Here is a 6,681-nt window from a genome sequence, read left to right on the forward strand (position 1 = left end):
TTCTTTAAATTTCTGTGCTTTTGTTTGGATATTCCTTGTTTTGTTTCTGATCCACTTTATTAGAGTTCCCGCTTTTGCTTTGTGAGTCTTACTACTGGTTTATCAATCTTATTTATTTATTTTTTTCAGAAACAGCTCTTAGTTTCATTGGTCCTCTGGAATGTTTCAGGAGAATTTTTGTTTACTAGTTTCTTCTCTAAGTTTTACTATTTTTTTCCTCCTACCTGCTTTGTGGGGGTATTTTTGTTGGCCATTTTCCAGTTTCTTAAGTTGTGCAGTCAAGTTATTTATGTAGGCCAGGGGTCTCAAACTCAATTTACCTGTGGGCTGCAGGAGGCAAAGTCAAGGTGATCCTTGAGTGCAAAGTCAGTAGTAAGCCTTGAACATTGGGGGAGGGGGTGACCCAAACAACTAAAACAAAACAAAACAAAAAAATATTCCTCTAGGGCAGGGCCACAAAATGTTGTAGGGAGGGCCGCAAACGGCCCGCAGGCCGTGAGTTTGAGACCCCTGATGTAGGCCCTTTCTTCCTTTCAGACAAATGCTTGCATAGCTATAAACTTTCCTTTTAACAGCACTTTTGCTGTGTTCTACAAGTTCTGGTAGCTTGTATTCTCATTATTATTTGTTTCCAGAAATCTTTTGATTTCCTCTTTGACTTCATCTCTGACCCATTTCATCAGTAATGAGCTATTTAATTTCCAGGTATTTGTCTTGTTTCTCTATTTCTGTTTGTGATTAACTTATATTTTCAGTGTATCATGATCTAAAAAGGTAGTTGGCATGAATTTTATTCTCTTGATTTTGTGGAGGTATATCTTGTATCCTAGAATGTGGTCTTTTCTGGAGACATTCTGTGTGTACTAGAGAAGAGTGTATTTGGCTTTGGGGGATGAAACAACTTCTTTTTTTTTTTTTTTTTTTTTGGGTCACACCCGGCGGTGCTCAGGGGTTACTCCTAGCTGTCTGCTCAGAAATAGCTCCTGGCAGGCACGGGGGACCATGTGGGACACCGGGATTCGAACCAACCACCTTTGGTCCTGGATCAGCTGCTTGCAAGGCAAACGCCACTGTGCTATCTCTCTGGGCCCGGATGAAACAACTTCTATATAGCTACTATCTAGATATGATCTACTTCTGTCTAGCTATTCCTCTCTTCCATTTCTTTGTTTAATACAAATATCTCCTTACTGAGTTTTAGTCTAGTTGATTTATTGAGTGGTGAGAGCAGTGATAAAGTCTACTACTAATATTGTGTTACTATTAATATCTTCCTTCAAGTCTACTAGCAGTTGTCTTAAGTATTTTTTTCGTTCTTTATTAGGATATTGGTCTGTAATTTTCTTTTGTGGCAGCCATCTCTGTCTGGTATAGGTATCAAGGTGATGTTGGCTTCATAAAAGCTATTTGGAAGTGTTCCCATTTTTTTTTTAATTTCATGAAAGAGTCTGGCCAGGATTGATAGTAGTTCCTCTTGGAAGGTTTGAAAGAATTCATTAGTGAATCCATCTGGGCCTGGGCTTTTGTTTTTGGGCAGACATTTGATTACCCTTTTAATTTCCTCAATAGTGATGGGGGTGATTAGATATGCTACATCCTTCTTAGTCAATCATGGAAGGTTATAAGAGTACAAGAATTTATCCATTTCTTCCGGGTTCTCATGTTCAGTGGCATAGAGTTTCTCAAAGTAATCTCTGATTACTCTTTGAATCTCTGCAATATCTGTAGTGATCTCCCCCTTTTAATTTCTGATACGGGTTATCAAGTTTCTCTCTCTGTGAGTTTTGCCAATGGTCTATCAATCTTGTTTATTTTTTCAAAGAACCAACTTCTGCTTTCGTTGATCTTTGGGATTGGTTTTGGGTTTCCACTTCATTGATTTCTGCTCTAAGCTTTGTTATTTCCTTCTGTCTCCCTAGTTTTGGTTCCTTTTGTTGATTATTTTCTAATTCTATAAGCTGCATCATTAAGCTATTCAAATATGCCCCTTCTTCCTTCCTGATGTGTGCTTGCAAAGCTATAAATTTTCCTCTCATTACTGCTTTTGCTGTGTCCCATAGGTTCCGATAGTTTGTGTCTTCATTGTCATTTGTTTCCAGGAAAGTTTTTTTTTTTTTTTTTGGTTTTTGGGTCACACCCGGCAGTGCTCAGGAGTTATTTCTGGCTCCATGCTCAGAAATTGCTCCTGGCAAGCACAGGAGACAATATGGGACGCCAGGATTCGAACCGATGACCTTCTGCATGAAAGGCAAACACCTTACCTCCATGCTGTAACTGTCTCTGCTCCTGCCCTTTACTGGGAGAGAATTCCGGCCAGCAGCTTTCTCTCAACCGGGACAGAAGGCAGAAAGCAGCTACAAATAATTCGCGAGTGTTAAGCTCTTTTATGAACACCTAAAAAATTAAGCTGCAGAAGTTAGTAAAACGCTCATGGTGATGTATGCCAGTCAAGAGGCTTTAATGAGGGAGAGCAGGGTTTATATGCCCTGCTCCTGTGGGAGGGGTAGTAACATAGGATTGAAATATAAACCAATCAGATTTGTACAAGTACAACAATTTTAACCAATGGGAGCATAAACACATTTTGATGGCGGGAAGGATAAAGAGGAACCTGGCAGGATGGGGGGAGGGGAAGCAAATCCTTAAACAAATAGCTAAATGATATTTACGCAAATACAATTTTTGTTTAGCCTATTTTCCATTTAAATCTTTCTTTTGTGCAAGCAATAAGGATCATAATTTAAACTTTACAAAAACCTATCTATAATTACATGTTTGAGAGCAGTTACAAAAACAGGTTCCATGGAAAGGTTAAGGAATCTGGTTAAGCCAGATTCTGTGTGCTGGGCTAAATTTATTTGCAGAGTTTTCAGTTGGCTCGGGGCTAAGCAAACTTTTATGGCTTGAATCAGGCGGTGGAAAATTCATTCAGAGTTCCTTTGATATGTGGGATGCTCCATCTCCCACACCATGCTATCTCTCCGGCCCCTCCAGGAAAGTTTTCATTTCCTCTTTGATTTCATCTCAGACCCACTGGTTGTTCAGTAGTAGGCTGTTTAATTTCCAGGTGTTAAAGTTTTTCTTCTGTGTCCCTTTGTAGTTCACATCTAATTTCAGAGCCTTGTGATCAGCAAAGGTAGCCTGCAAAATTTCTATCCTCTTGATTTTGGAGGTATGTTTTATGTGCCAGCATGTGGTCTATCCTAGAGAATGACCCATGTACATGGAGAAGATAGAGTATCCAGATTCCTGGGGATGGAGTGTCATATATGTACTAGGCCTCTTTCTTCCATTTCTCTTTTCAGGTCTAGTATATATTGTTAACGTATCAAGTGTTGACAGGGCCATGCTGAGGTCTTCCACAATTATTGTGTTGTTATTGATATCCTTTTTCAGATTTGTCAACAATTTTATTAAATATTTTGTTGGTCCCTCATTGGGTGCATATATGTTTAGGAGAGTGATTTCTTCCTGCTGTATAAATCCCTTGATTAGTACGAAATGTCCATCTTTGTCCCTTACAGCTTTTCTGAGTGTAAAGTTGGTGTCATCTAATATTAGTATGGCCACTTCAGCTTTTTTAAGGGTATTGTTTGCTTGGATGATTTTCCTCCCAGCCTTTAATTTTGAATCTATGTTTGTTTTAACTATTCAGGTGTGTTTCTTGTAGGCAGCAGAAGGTTAGATTTAGTTTTTTCATCCATTTAGCCACTCTATGTCTCTTAACTAGTGCATTTAGTCCATTGAATAAGTGTCATGGGATTTAGTGCCATCTTTGTGTAGAAGTTTGGTATGTCTGTTGGTCAATCTTTTCTTAAAGTAGACCTTTCAGTTTTTTCTTTAAAGCTGGTTTTGAGTCTGTAAAGTTTCTGAGCTGTTGTTTATCTGTGAAGCTATGTATACTTCCTTTAAACCTGAAAGTGAGATTTTCTGGGTGCATATTCTAAGCGAAGCATTTATTTCATTGAGTTTTGCCACTATATTCCACCACTGCCTCTGGCCTTGAGTGTTTCTTGTGACAGGTCTGCTATAAATCTCAAGGATGCTCCCTTGAATGTAATTTCTCTTTTTGATCTTGCTGCTTTCAGTATTCTGTCTCTCTGTGGGATTTGCCATTGTGACTAGGATGTATCTTGGGTGGTTTTTCTGGGGGTCTCTTTTAGGTGGTACTCTTTGAGCATGCAGGATTTGGTCGCATGTATTCTTTAGCTCTGGTAGTTTTTCTGTGATGATATTCTTGTCTGTTGATTCTTCCTGGAGATTTTCTTCCTGGCCCTCTGGGACTCCAATGATTCTTAAGTTGTTTCTGTTGTGCTTATCAAAGACTTCAATTTTCATATGCTCACATTCTTTGAGTAATTTTTCCATTGTCTGATCATTTGCTTTAAGGCTTTTTTCCAATCTCTTCTGCTATATGGAGTTGCTATACAGCTCATCTATCCTCAGCTGCTGTTACCTTGTTGGAGAGGCTTTCCACTGAGTTTTTCAATTGATCGACTGAGTTTTTCAGACCTGTTATTTGACCTGTTATTTCTGTTTGGAGTTTTATGATTTCTATCTTCATATTCTCTTGATTCTTATTAGTGTTCTGTTCAACTTGATCTCTGCTTTCTTTGAGTTCTGCAAACATCCTCCATATTTCTTCTCTTAACTTCATATCTGAGAAACTAACTAGGTGGTTGGCCGTATTTGGGTCATCAGAGTTGTCATCTTTATTCTCTATGTCTGGTGTTGTTCTGCATTGTTTCCCCATTGTCATGCTTGTATTGTGGGTTTTTCTACATGTTATGATATTCATCAGCTAAATGATGTGCATGGCCATGAAGCTGAGCAGCCACGCTCCTCTGGTTTCACCCTTTGTGGGCCGGTCGACTCACCTCCAAGGAAGAGAAGCCCTCAGGGAAGAATGCTGCACATGATCAGGTCTTAGGACAGGCCAAAGCAAGCAGAGAAAAGTCCAAAGATGTCTGCTGTGCTGCAGAGACACAGCAGAAGTCAGCTGGCTCCACCCTTTGTGGGCGGGTCAACTCTCCTCCAAGGAAGAGAAGTCCTCATGGAAGAATGCCACTCAGGATCAAGTCTTAGGCTGAAGCAAGCCGAGAAAAGTCCAAAGATGTCTCAAATTATTTCTTAAAAGTAGCAGCACTTACCCCCTGAACATTGACATAACGACCTGGCACAGACCTCAGAAGAAAGAGCATAATCCATCCTCCCCTGAACCAGGGAAGCCATCTACGAAACATCCAGGCTGGTCTATAACATCACCTGGAAGTAATCCTTTACCACGGAAGACCTACACTGCTCAGACTTCGACCTGCTCAAGAGAGACTTCCCTTAACAATGAGAAGACTTAACAACAACAACGACCTGCTTACAGGACAGGGCTCCCTGCATTGCCCTATGATTGTGAGGTGAAAGGAGAGGATGTTCCACATCCTGACTTCAATGTAAGATATGCAGATTCCAGGAACTTTAATACAGAATCACACAGAGACTGTGTGAAAAATAAAAGTGTGTTGGCATTACAGACAATGTATTGGATTGGACGATCTAGCTTGCCTGGAGCCTAGACTTGGTCTTGTGCCAGGAAACTTCAGGGGTCTGGTCTCTTTGTACTTAGGCCAAGGTTATTTCTTTCCATGTCCCTCATATTTTGGTGGGCCTATGCAAACAACAATTGCCACTCTAACACCATTTTTACTGTGCTCCTTTGACTCTAATCCTTAAAAAGAACTCACTTAAAATTTGAGGGTAACTTAAGCCAATATGCATGTATATGGAAATGTAAGAAAATACTATGCCTGTAATGTTTAAGGGGTTACATAAGTTTTATTGCTTTAAATTACCTTGTGTACAGTTAAGAAATATTATAATGTGTTACAATCTGGGGACTTGAGGGACAAAGTAATTGTACATGAATTCTGTCTTATTTGTCTTAATTTTCTTTGGCTGAAATTTCAAAGTTAAGATATCAGCAAGGGGACTTTTGAGAATTATGTTATGGGTGATTGTCCTTCCACGGTAACTCTTTCTTTGCACCCTTGTTCTCATAATTAAAAATAAAAATTAAAAAAAAAAAAAAAAAAAAAAGTAGCAGCAAGCCCTGGTCCCGACCCTGGAGCTCCGTGGTGCTCAGAGTGACCCCTGGGTGGTCTACAGAAAAATCGTTCCTCCAAAAGCCCCAGAGACTGTGGGGATGCCCCAACAATTTTTCCTCTTCAATCCAGTTCTGCAATTTCTAATTCCTAGGAATCACTGCTTGTGAGGGTATAGAAATTTCTGAAAATTGCATCATTATATTTTTCTTATATCTACACATTTTATCTTTATTGTTCTGATTTGTCTTTCAATAAGACTTTTATGCTCTATTTTATGTTTTTCCTCTTATAGCATTTGATTGCCTATCAAAAAATTGGAAGGGTTACTCCTGGCTTTGAGCTCAGGAATCAGTCCTGGTAGGCACGGGGGACCATATGGGATGCTGGAATTCGAACCACCATCTGTCCTGATTGACTGTCCTGGATTGGCTGCATTCAAGGCAAATGTCCTACCTCTATCTCTGGCCCTGTATCAAAAAATTTGTGTAGCTAACACTTTACTTAACAACAAAAATAATTAATGCTTTCTAAGACCTGGTACCCTCTCACACTCTCTTTTCAACATTGTTCTGGAAGTCCTGGC

Source organism: Suncus etruscus, chromosome 1 (assembly GCF_024139225.1).
Source record: "Suncus etruscus isolate mSunEtr1 chromosome 1, mSunEtr1.pri.cur, whole genome shotgun sequence".
NCBI lineage: Eukaryota > Metazoa > Chordata > Mammalia > Eulipotyphla > Soricidae > Suncus > Suncus etruscus.